Consider the following 13,244-nt stretch of genomic DNA (forward strand, 5'->3'; position numbering starts at 1 on the left):
AGGAGAGGGCACACCACCTTGAGGAGTGCCTTTACCGACCGACCTTTTCGTACAAAAATCCCCCATCTTAAAGTTGATGATCCTGCTTTTTAGCATTAGGTTAATCAACTCACAGAGTGAGTATTCGACGTTTAGGGTCGTCATAGCAGAAGTGATAGCGGATGTGTCAACGTTGTTGAGAGCACCCTTAATATCCAGGAAGGCCACCATAGTATATTCCCTTTGCTCTAGGGAGTATTCGATAGTTCTTACCAGAGTGTGCAAGGCTGTTTCTACCGATTTCCCTTTGCAGTAAACATGCTGAGACATCGATAGTCTCTTATCAATGCTATTACTTACTTGGATATCAATCAATCGTTCCAGAGTTTTGAGAATGAATGATGATAGGCTAATAGGTCTTAGATCTTTAGGGCTGACATGCGAGAATTTGCAGCCTTGGGAATAAAAACTACCTTTACTTCTCTCCATCGCTGAGTGATCTGGACATCTTTTGAAGAACGACCTACTGCAAGTAAAATTTTTGGAGAATGGTGTCTTGGAAAGTTGGCTGAAGATTCACTTTTTTAACGAAGCATTGTGTTCAGCTAAGAAGTTCATTTTTGTCTCAATGGGTACGTAAATAAGCAGAATTGTCGATTTTGGAGTAAATAGCAGCCAAAAGCAATGCAAGAACTACCAATGCATCCAGAAAAAGTCAGAGTTTGGTGGCGGTTTATGGGCTGGTGGCATAATTGGACCGTACTTCTTCAAAGATGATACGAATCGTAACGTAATTGTGAATAGGAAGCGCTACCGTGAAATGATATCGAATTTTTTTAAAAATGCAAGAGCTTGACTTGCAAGACATTGGTTTCAACATGCCACAAAGCACAATCAACAATGGACTTATTAAGAGGTTAGTTCGGTGAACATTATACTCCACGTTCGGGAACGGTCAATTGGCGGCCTAGATCGTGCGATTTAACGCCTTTAGAGTATTTTTTGTGAGGCTATGATAAAGCGCATGATTATACAGACAACCCTGCTTCAATTGACATTGGCAATGAAAGACAACATTGAAGCATTTATTCGTGAGATACAGGGTGAAATGTTGGAAAGACTATGCCAACAGTGGACTAAGCGGATGGGCCATTTGAGGCGCAGTCAAGGTCAAAATTTGGATGAAATAATCTTCAAACATTAAATTATACGAACCGTACTATCGATTCAAATAAAGATTTCATGTATTTTTCCTAATTTTATGTGTTTTTGTTTTTTTGAAAAACTTTCCTATACTTTTTAGAAAATTATCCTTTATTAGGAACAATTCTGACTCTTTGCAATAAAATTTTTGGTTTAAAATATTTTCGTATTGAAAAAAATGTGTACAAACATTTGAAAGCATGATAAAAAGCAAACATTTTGTTTCATTTGTTTTGTATTTGAAATCAAATAAAAACCCAATAAGTCAAAATTCTTTACATAACTTTAAAAAAAAATTTAAAAAAAAACACAGAAATTTGTCTCTGGTGATTTATGTGATCGTAATTTTTATTTCTTATGTCAATCATTCATTATTTTTCGTGTTTTTCATCAAGAGGATTGTTGTCGTGCGTGATAATAAACAACCTATAAGTACTCATTAAGACTTCACATAATAAATTTTTATAAGTCTGTTAGCTGAAGGCAGGTAAGGTAGGTAAGGTACATAATGTATGTTTGTCTCGGTCCCGTCGCGTCGCGTCGACCGGTCGGTGCCATATGAACAAATGCCACGAGCGGAACAAAGTTTTATTTATTTTACGCCTGACTGCTTTTCAAATTGGTAGTTATACGCGGTTTATGCGATATAGCCTTGAAATCTTTGGAATGCTGTACAAAAAAGTTTATAGCAATGTGAATTTTAACAGGAATTTGAAAACAACCACACACATTTCAACAAAATCTCATTTTAACAAATAAAAAAAACGCATCTATAAAATCATGCTGCTAAAAAAATATATGTAAAAATATAATAGCTCATCATAATATCTTAACAAGAAAGTCACACGCATGCCATTGCACTTAACTATATGACATTCGAAGCCATGTTTTGCGGTCACAGTCTGATTGTAAAGTTTATGCCACTGATGGCTGGCTAGCTGATACGATCATAATGTGGTTAAGCCCACGAGCAATAGCAACACAATAATGAGAAATCGTTAAAAAATAAAACTGTTTACTATTATTATTTTTCTCTCATTAATAAAAATGATTCATCCGTCAAGTATCTTTTAGCCAACACTTCTTCTACGTAAGTAATAAAACAAACGTTGGCCTTCAAAGCGATTTTCATTTATAATTTTCGTTTGAATGATTTGACAGAATATGAGTAAGAGCTGAGAGTTCTAAGACATTAGATTGTAAGTCGACTTTGACTTTTAAGAACCAATGTTAAATAATTTAAGAATGATCTGTAGATAGACACTAACTAAGTTAGTAAGATTGAACTCCCAAATGGAAGGTAAACTCTTTCAAACTGACTGTAATGACTTAAGGTTTTTAATATATAGGGAGTTCTGGGCTTTTTTGAAGCTACATACATGAAACGGTATGTCATTTTTAAGAATGTAACGCACGTAAGGTCTTTGCTGTTTTGTTTTTATGAATTTCGGTTTCAAACATTTCCTTTTGTGTTGCTTTGACGATAAATAGGAGGGCAATATCCAATTTGTTTGGTTTAAGTGATCCTTTATTAGGTCCCAACTTGTTATGAAACGATAACAGGTGGCGATAATTCTAATAACCTTGAGAAGACTCGAAAAGTTGTAAATTGTTCGTAATTTGCTATCACCTTTTATCGCATGTATACTAAATGCCTTTATTGTACGTTGTTCTTCTGCAACGTCTAGTTCGGCGGGTTGAAGATCGAATACCCATTTCTTTCCCAGAAGCCCTGGACCGTTCCACCAAGACGTAAGTGGCTATACACCCCTTGACGCCAGATCGGTTGGGTTATAAAGCAATCGATCCTCACTAACCGCTGGATTTCCGACACACGGTTGGATACGTATGTGGTCCATTTGGCAGGAGTGTCACGTATCCAGGCCACTGCAATTGTGGAATCTGTCCATGCGTACATCTTTACATCTGGAATTGATAGAACTTCCTTTTGGTATATTGTAACAATTCTGCCAACACTACTGCGCTGCATTGTTCGTTGACTTGGTGCTACTTTTGCCTTTGACAAATGAAAATTTACATGAATTATAGCCTTTACTATGAAGCTTTTGTACGGAAACTGCTGCACCGTAAGCTTTCATAGAAGCATCGCAAAATCCATGTAGCTCGATCGATTTATTAGTCTTGCTCAACTGGATCTATCTTGGAATCCGAAGCCGTTCGATAAGATGGAGCTCTCGGAGAAAATCATCCCAATCTTTCTTCAAAACACCTGGAACTGGTTCGTCGCAATCGCAGCCAAGCTCCCATAAACACTGCATCATAAGCTTTGCAGAGATGATACATGGTGAGATCCAACCAAAAGGATCGAATAATTTGGCTATAGTTGACAGCATAGATCTTGACATGGTTTGACAGGTTGAACGGTGTTTAAAATCAAGCTCTTTATCCTGAACTGGAATATCTTCGATGAGTTCTTTCGTGGTGCTTGATTAGCTGGCTGATTAGTTGTTTTTAAGCTTCTGGATGGATTTCTTAAGATCTTCAATACTGGGCACTCGGACTTGGGCTTTTAAAATATGTCCCTTGAAAAATACCAAAGGAACCTAAACAAAATAATAATAATTAAAGTCTGAAAGTGTTGATTTCCGTGATCCCAATTCTTTTACAAACGCATCAGCTGTGTGACACATTGCATTGCGTCGCCATGTTCTTAAAACCACAACTCCTGGCACATCATGCTATTTAATTGATGAACGAAATAGTTAGTATTCAAAGCTCTTCAGCGTTCACTATTGACTGTAAGGTTCTGGCCATCATCGTTTTTCAAAAAGTACAGACTAGTTATTCCACCGAGACATAAAGAACACCACACACACAGTCAGTTTTTGTGAATGTACTGTCTAAACATACACTTGACAGCTGACAAATGGCCGATAGTTAAAATAGTGTTGCCAATTTTAAGTTCTATAGCTCAAAAATTAGCCACTAGAAAGTTAATTTTCTTAAGTGAATTTATTTTGTTTTAAATTTGAGAAATATTTTCACTTTAATTATTTTGTTTAAATCCATAAAAAAACTAAAAGTTTATTAAATTGCAAACAATAATATCCTTCATACTCCTCAGATTCTTATAATGTATAGATCTCTAGCTTTTCGGTGGGAATCACTGCATAAATTGAAAGTTTAATGATTATCCACTTTTAAAGTAGATATCTATTTTCCATGTGAAGTTATGTCCCGAGAAGTAAGTTCTACGCATTTTATCTTCCAAGGCCTCAATGATCTCAAAGCTCATGGTAAGTTGTAAATTGCATTAACATCACGTGCGACTAAAAATTGTAAAATGTGACTAATTGACTATAGTACGATATAATTGTTCATTTGAATATAAAGCTATTTAATTAAAAATTTTCTATACAAGATTCTCTTACAAGATATTTTTTTAATTTAAAGTGATTAATTAAAATTTCAATAATAACAAAACGTGAATTCCCTTGTTAGGTAAAAAAAGAAGAAAACCGAATCCAGTCTTGTATTCTTTTAATTTTATTGAATTTTTAATATCACACACTTAATAGCTAATTTAACATTTTTTTTTCTAAAGATAAAATATTCAATTTACTGCATTTAATTTATTTAACAAAAAATAAAATAAAACTGTAATAAATTATGCAATTTTATTTTGTTGTTATGTTAATTTCTCACTATCAACAAAAAAAAACAAAATAAGTCTCTCAAAACTCCTACATCGTAAATATATTTTATATAAAATTAATTTATATATTTTTTTGTTGTTGGTGGTATTTAATTTAATTTTATGTATATTTTATATATTTACATTTTTGGGAGAGGTAGACCAAACTGCACTTGGAACTTGGAACTCCATCATCAGTATGCAATGTTTTTTTTTTTAATTTTGGTTTTATTTATGTTATGTGTACAAAAATAATCTAACTTGTTTAATAAGGAATAACAAAATAACAACAAAAACAACAACAATACAAAAAAAAAGTAGTTGCGCGCTCCGCTCTGGTTGTGCCCATAGTGTGGTGGCAGCGCAGCGGCATGTTTTTAATGGCTGCGACACGACACACCTTTGTGACCGCATTGTCATTCGTTTGTTGGTAATCAATTAGAAACGAGAGAAAAATGCGGTTCGCTATAAAATTTATATATGTTATGTACATATGTAAATATATCACTTTATATATACTTAATATAGCTACCATTTGTTTTACATATATTAAAGCCAAGATATTAGAAGAGTTTGAAGAAGGGAGGAGGGGAGGTAGTTTAACATTAACATAGTGGCGTTAGATAAAACGGGTGTTTTTTTTTTTTTTAAAGAGGTATAGAACTTTAAGTTGGTAACACTTTTTCAACTGACAGCCATTTTCTCAGCTGTCAAGTGATTTATTTGATGTTTAGTTTGACATTTCTAGATGACATAGATTGATGCTTAAACAATGCTACCAAGTTATGAAAAATTATGTTCGATCTGCTCGTAATTTTTGTAAGCGAATTTTGTTTAGCGGCAAAGCTCACTTTTGGTTGAATGTATACGTCAAAAAAAACAAAACTTACGTATTTCGAGTGATGATAATTCTCAAGTGCACGTCGAACACCGTAAAATCCATACAAACTAAAAATTTAGTGTGATTTCTGGGCTGGTAAAAATGTGGGTCCCTGCTTCTTGAAAAAGAATACCACCCAGAAGCTTACATTCAATGGTGACCGCTAAGGAGCCATGATGTTTTTTTTTGGGACTTATTTCGTTTTTAATTTGGGGAGTTATTTCATGATGAATGATGAGCAAGCTGGGAAATTTTTCAATTTATTTTAGGGACTTATTTTACGCCTCTTTGGGAATTTATTTTATTTTCAAATTTGGGGAGTTATTTCACAATGCAATAAAACCCCAATTTGGGAAGTTATTTCACATTTGTTTTGGTTAGTTATTTCACGGAGCCGTCATCATATTTTGTTGTCATTTTAAAGTTCCATGCTTCTAAAAAAAACACCCTGTAAATGTGCGAATATGTTTCTTTTTTTACCATGTTTTGTATATTTATTTAAAATCTAGTCAGCCCATAAATGATAACATATGCTAAAAATAGTTAATGTTCGTTTGTTTAAAGAGTTGGGTTAATAGAATAAGACAGCAACATCAACAAAAATAAAAAAACAATAAAATAAAAACTCGTTGCCAATAATAATTGCAATTGAACTTGGTGCTGGACTGTTAGTTAGTTTATGCCACAAGCTTAAATACCTCCATACCTAGATAGACCTACCTATAAACACTTATATAGCCTTTAAAGTAATTTATGTTGCTCATAAAAAACAAACCAACAAAAAAAAGTTAATGGCACTGAGCTATGGTCAGTTGGGTTAAAGTTATTTTTTGGACTTTGTGCTTTGCTTAAGAAAGAATGTTAACCAGTGTGAATCATGCAAAGAGATACGTACGTACATATTTTATATTCTATGTGAGAATTAACACATTTATCTTTAGATACATGGGTATTGGGTATAGAGATAGTTTATGAACTTGTTGCTGTTTTTTATTTAACTTATGATTTTTTTTAAAAGATTATGACCTTATAAACTTTATGAAATTATATGCGAAGTTGATATGAAAATGAATATATAAAAGTTTAAGTTTCTTGTGTAATAGTTTCCTTCTTTTATTAATTCGATGTCCTATATTGGCCGCCACTTTTTATAATGGCTATTTTAAAAATAAAACAAAAATAGCAAATAAATTGAAAGTAATGAGTTTTTGGGTCTCAGAGCAGTCGTTAGTAAAAGATTGCTTTGAAATCAGCGTTATGATTTTTAGACGTTTGTATCAGAAGCAATGAAAGATTCAAAAATAACGACTAGAAAACAAAATTTCAAAGTTTTACTATATTGTAAGATATCAATATTTCAAAAAAGATAAATTTATACCAAAAGTTTGTGAAGTTATCTTGTTTATCTGTCACTTATCTTTTTTTAATTTCTGAAACGATGATTTTCTTAGTATTGAGAAATAGGAGATAATGAAGAAATCATTTAAGGTAATTTTTTAATGAAAGATAAAGCTCAAGACAAATCTGAGATTATGCCGGAAATTTTACAAAAAGTCTTCCTCTTCATGGTTTTACTAAAAACCGAATTCGATAAGAATTATTTGTGTTACGAAAAGTCTTAAAAAGAGTTTAAGTTCAAATTTCCAAATAGAGGTTGTATCGCTGTCGTATGTGTTTTTGTTCTGGAGTAAATTAAAAAAAGAAATACTTGTATCTTTGTGTACTTACAAAATTCTAAGTGTAAAATTTGAAAGTTATAATTTGTGATGTAAAAATAAAGAAAACAAATATCAATTTTTGGAGAAGATTCTCAACAATAATTTTCGGATTTTTTGAGCCCAACATACTAAACCTCTGGTTCTTATCGATCTTTCGACTTGAGTTCTTGTGTTAAATGAACTTCAAAAGCCTAAAGGTGTCAGCATGAAAATACAGTGTATTTTTGTTTATAGAATGCCTCAATCTTAAGTTCTATTAAATTACGGACTACAGCAGCAATGTTCTTACTTGCACTTGAACGAAGAATATGGTTTCGATTCTTCACATCGCTATAAAGTTTAAGCAGCTCAAATTTTTCCATCAGTCTAGAGGTGTGTCAATCGTTCGTTTTAAAAGATTCAATCGTTCATATGTCGTTCAGTTCAATGATTCGTTCTTTTCAATCGTTCATTTTTTCAATCGTTTTGGTATATGCTTCATTTGGATGCGAATAAAATTTGCAAATTTCATTCTATTCTAATCGTTCACTTTTTCAATCATTTAGGTTTCTGTTTCATTTTGGTTTTGAATGGAAAATAAGCGTGTGGAACCATATGGAACTTTTTGCAGTAGAGTAGGTAAGGTTAAGGTACTTCATTTTCATTCAGTTTCGGTCTTTAAAACGATTAGTATTGAAATAATTGATTGATTGTTTCAAAGCTATGTTTAATCCCCATTTTATATCATTTCATTTGAAAATAAGAATAAGTTGGATGAACGAAACATATTTCTTTCCCTTTAAAACGAAAGACAGCATGATGAAACGATTGACATTGAGAACGATTGGTTTGGTTTACTACGATTGCATTCACTCAATCTTTTTGATGAACGGTTCATAAAGACCGAATCAATCACGATTGACACAGGTCTACATCAGTCTTTCTTTAACCGTACAAGAAGAAAGGAAGTGCTACGACTGCGATTGTGTCTGGAAAATTTTACCATTTTTTTTAAATAATTTTTTACAATTTCAAAGTGTTATTCAAGCTTTAATCTTTAAATTTTCAGTATTAACGTAGCCTAAGACATTATTGACTTTTTACTTGCTTCAAAAGATCACAGCTTTTAAATTGATGGCAAATAACGGGATATGTTTAAATAAAAATTTCGTATTATACAAATGTACACTTCGGCGTATACGAATTTTTTTAGTTTTTCATGGGAAATTATTAAAAATCGGTCTCCTAGGTTCCTAGAATCTTTAAAGAGAACAAAATGATTAGATGTTTTATCTTAATTCAACTAAACTTTTAAACAAGATTGACCAAATGTGCTTAGAACATATTAACAGGGAGTTATTTTAATAGGTCCGATTTGTCGAATTGAATTTTGACATTTCTCGACGTTTCAAGGTGTCTAGAGTCGAAATAAAAGATGTTTAGAGTGATGTCTGTGCGTGCGTGTGTACGCGACGCTTTTTAGGTCGTACATAGCTCAAGAACCAGAAGAGATATCGACTTCAAATAAATGTTGATATACAGATAATAATGCAGAAAAATTCAGAAAGGGCTCTGAAGAAAATTGCGTAGTTTTTTTTTACCAAAGCAGTTTTAAAAAATGGTGAACATTTTGGTTAACCCTTAATATCTCACGAACCAATAATGTTAGAGAGTTATACCAAACAAATACATTTTGGAAAAAAAACAATTAACGGTTTTGTTTATAAATCAATAAAACTGAAAAAAATATTTGTCAACTCGAAAATTTTACGAGCAAAATATGATTTTATCTTCAAAACATTTTTATGTAACAAGGAAAAACATTTTTAACATTTGGTGAAATTTTGAGAAAAATCTAATTGCCAGTTTCTTTTATAAAAATTAAAAACCTAAAAAAAAACATAACTCAAAGTTGGTGAAAATTGATTTTCGACTTAAATATTATCTTTTCCAAACTTTGAGATATTGGTTTTAAACTACTTTTAGCTATTACAAATTATTGTTGTCAATATTCAGTACAATAAAACAAAAAATAAAAACTTGAAAGAAAATTTAACAAAAGTTAATAAAAAATTAGTTTCGACTCAAATATTTTTTTCAAAAATTTGAGATATTGGCTTTAAACTAATTTTATCTTATGAAAAATATTATTTTGAGAAAAATCGAATTGACTAAACTAAACTAAACCAATTAAAAGTTAGTCGAATTTGTATTTGTTTATATAACAATTAGGAACCTTTGCGAAATGCTACTAAAATTGGTAAAAATTGGTTAACGACTCAAAAACTCGTAAACAAAAATAGATTTTGAAATCAAACAATTCCATCAAATGCAAAATATTGTTGATTATTTTCAATTTTCTTAGAATGATTTAACTGATAACTTTTTTAACCAAACATGAAAACCTACAAACTTAAGCAAGAAAAATGGACTTATGGGAAGTTATCAGTGTGGGTCGCATCCAAGCCTCTTTTTTAATTTGTATTTAAAACCTGAAGCCCTGTTTTTTTCTCCTTCAAAATCCAGCTCTGTCTTCTACCTGCAAAGGTAATAATTTTACACGATTGACAACCTTATAATTTTTTTAATTTTACTTGTCCATATGCTAATTGAGTTGAGAAATATATCACATTCCATTAGAATGAGTCATTATTGTTTTAAACAAAATAATAACTCATAAAATTTTATACATTTGTATATTCTCAAATTACTTGATACAAATAAATAAATGCTAAGAGTCACTATTTTTTATTTTTATTGATGTCAGCCTGTCAGGTTATACAAATAAATGTTATTTGCTCCGGATTTTTATTTTTTAACAGGTCCCACAGAACATCGATAAAATTTTATAGTACTTGCTTCGAGTATAATGATATATTTTATTTAAATAAAATTATAAAATGTTAATTATTATTGCACAAAAAAAAAAACTGTTTTTGAACGTTAAACGTTCTTATATCTGTGCCAATGTTTTTTATATTTTTTTACATTTTATTGTTGGTATAAAAATTCTTGTTTGTTAAATAAACAATAAAAAAAGAAACTTCATCAATAAATTAATCTATTTAACTATTATTCTTCGTGATTCTGCAATAAACTTTGAAACTTGTAATGGGCAACATATCGCTAACAGGTGTTGTTATATTTTTTTCTGTTTTCTTTATAAATTTGATATTGATTTGAAATCTATTTCTGAACTGTATAGCAACAAAAATAAACTATGTATCGCACATAAAATTTTATTATGCCATGTTTTTTCTTTATTTTTTCTAAAAATAGTTCAATTTTGCATAATGTTTGTTAATTAAATTTTAAACTGTTCTGCTTTTCTGTTTTTTTCTTTAAAACTAGTTTTGGCAGAAATATTTTTTAAAAGTAACTGAAACTGTTTTGTTTTTTATTTTCTTCGTCTTATTTTATTGACTTTTTGCTGAAATCGTAGAACAGACTTTTATTTTATTCTTTGGACTTCTAATCAATGAACTTAAAAGCACTTTCATCTAGACTTAATATTTATTCAGTTGTTAATTTTTGAGAATTTTAAGTTTTCATATATGTATTGTGTTTTTGGAATTTTTTCATATTATTTTCTTTCATAAATTTGTAGAATTTTAAAGAAATCGATTAATTTTTGACAGAACAAGAAGAATATTTGTGACATAACTTCATATTCTTGTGTTTGTTTGAGGTCGATGATGTTTGAGTTAAGACAGGTGAAATATTTAAATTGTTTTAAAATTTAAATAACTACGCAAAATGAATACAATAGTACCGACATTTCTTCGAGCTATCGACGATGATCGTGTGATCTATTGGCTTCTGGTTTTTTGCTAAGCTGTCACTTTTGAAACTGTAATATTTTGACGATATTACTAAAAATGTTGCTAAATTGTTAAAATTTACTACAAAAATGGTAAAATATAACAGTCACAGACCGAAGAAAGACAAACGAATTTTTGAATTTTTGCTATAGCAATAGTGAAATTAGTGGACAAAAAATTGAGCTGTTTGGACAAGTTGGAAACCTTGTGATTCACTTATGAATATCTGAGAATATTTGTGGTGTAGAATCTTTGACAACTTTTGGTACTAGTCATTTTATAAAAGACATCGTATTTTGCATAAAAGTTAAAGACTTTAAAATTTTGTAAAGTTAAAAAAAACTCAAACCAGTCGATCACCAGACTTATCTTTTATATTTTTTAGGTGAATAGAATCGTCCGAACTTTTATTGAAAAATCATCTCCAGCTATGGCGTCGATTTTAACTTTGAGGACTACTTTAATAAAAGTATTTATGTCGTTGCGTTTGGGTATCGAAAATCCAAGATTTATTTTTTGAAGAGCCTCTCAATTTGTCACTGCTTATATCGATTTTTAAGTTGTGATTGGACGTTGTTACTTCTTAAAGAGGTGATCACAATTGCCTACCAAGATTTCACACCGTTTTTTAGAGCTAGCTACTTGAAAAATAAGGTCAACATCAATTCTTCATAATTTGAATCTAGACATACAAAATTTAATTTGTAAAGCTATCAAGGACGTTAGGTTGAAAATGTATACGAATTGATCATGAAAAAGTTCATGAAAAATATATGGTAGCTCTGATTAGTGAATCCTTTCTTCTTTACAATACAATAATTATCATGTTCGAAAACATTTTCTATTTATAAATATCACAATGGAACTTCTTATTGGAAAACAATTTGTGGTATCTTATTTAGCTTCTGATAAACCTGAAGTTTCGAACAAAACTTGAATTTTAATACTTTTAAAGTTTGGAAAAATACTTTCTGGAGTTAGTTTTTAGTACAGATTTCAAATTCTAACTTCGATTTTTACAATCTATTAAAATTTTAAAACTACCCGTTTACAACATGCATTTTTCCATTTTCGTATATATTTAAAAAAAAATCCAGATAGCACGTTTTATTAAAACCAGGACAAAACGTCCTTTTTGTTCAGAGTGCATTCATTTGTATGGAAGTGAAAATTGTCAGTTAAAAGTTTAAAAATTACCAACAATATTTTTCATAAAATGAAATAGTTTCATTTCAAAATCTAGTTTTTTTTAAACAGATTTTTAGTCGAAAGCACGTTTTTACCAATTTTGCGTACTATTTTTTGTAGATTTTATTTTTTTTATGAAAAGACGGACTGTTGGATTTTTATAAACAAAACTACTGAATATCGAAAACAATATTTTCTGTGAAATAAAAAAAGTTTCCAGACAATGTTTATAATTTTTGAAAAGCTATTTGAACCGAAAGTGAATTTTTGCCAAGTTTTCAATTAGATTTTTCTCAAAATTTGACTGAATGTTGAATACAATATTTTATAAAAGTAGTTTAAAGCCAATATCCTAAAGTTTTGAAAAGACGTTTGAGTAGAAAATGAATTTTTATCAACTTATATTTTTTTTAGGTTTTTATTTTTTGTAAAATAAATAATTCCCCGAATGTTTAAAACAATATTTTTTACAAGTTTAAATTAGTGGTAAACCATAATCTCAAATATTTATATATTTATAAAAGATATTTGAGTAAAAATTCAATTTTTACTATGAGTAAAATTTTAACAAATGTTAAAAACGTTTTGTTTATACAATTTTTGAGGTGATATAATTTTTTAATGGGATATAAATTTTTAATTAAAGCCATCAAAATCCATTGGAAAATTGTAGTAAGTCTCAATATAATTTTTCTTAGATAATGTCTATATTATGGATAATAAGTAAACTTCCATTGGCAAATAAATTATATTTTTTTATCATAACCATCTTATCACTCTCAATAAACCAACTTTACCACATTCAAACTCAAAAGAAAAAA

The 13,244-nt window shown here is 30.2% G+C and overlaps 2 protein-coding genes across 3 annotated transcripts in view; one reads left to right on the forward strand and one right to left on the reverse strand.

The window, feature by feature from the left end:
• Nucleotides 1-13,244, forward strand: part of LOC129951440 (cytochrome c oxidase subunit 7A1, mitochondrial) — a 386,202-nt gene that overhangs the window by 208,827 nt on the left and 164,131 nt on the right. The gene's annotated exons all lie outside the window — the stretch shown is intronic.
• The window catches only part of LOC129951429 (protein expanded), a 59,862-nt gene that overhangs the window by 35,964 nt on the left and 10,654 nt on the right, over nt 1-13,244 (reverse strand). The window lies entirely within an intron of this gene.

The sequence above is a fragment of the Eupeodes corollae genome, chromosome 3, assembly GCF_945859685.1.
Source record: "Eupeodes corollae chromosome 3, idEupCoro1.1, whole genome shotgun sequence".
NCBI lineage: Eukaryota > Metazoa > Arthropoda > Insecta > Diptera > Syrphidae > Eupeodes > Eupeodes corollae.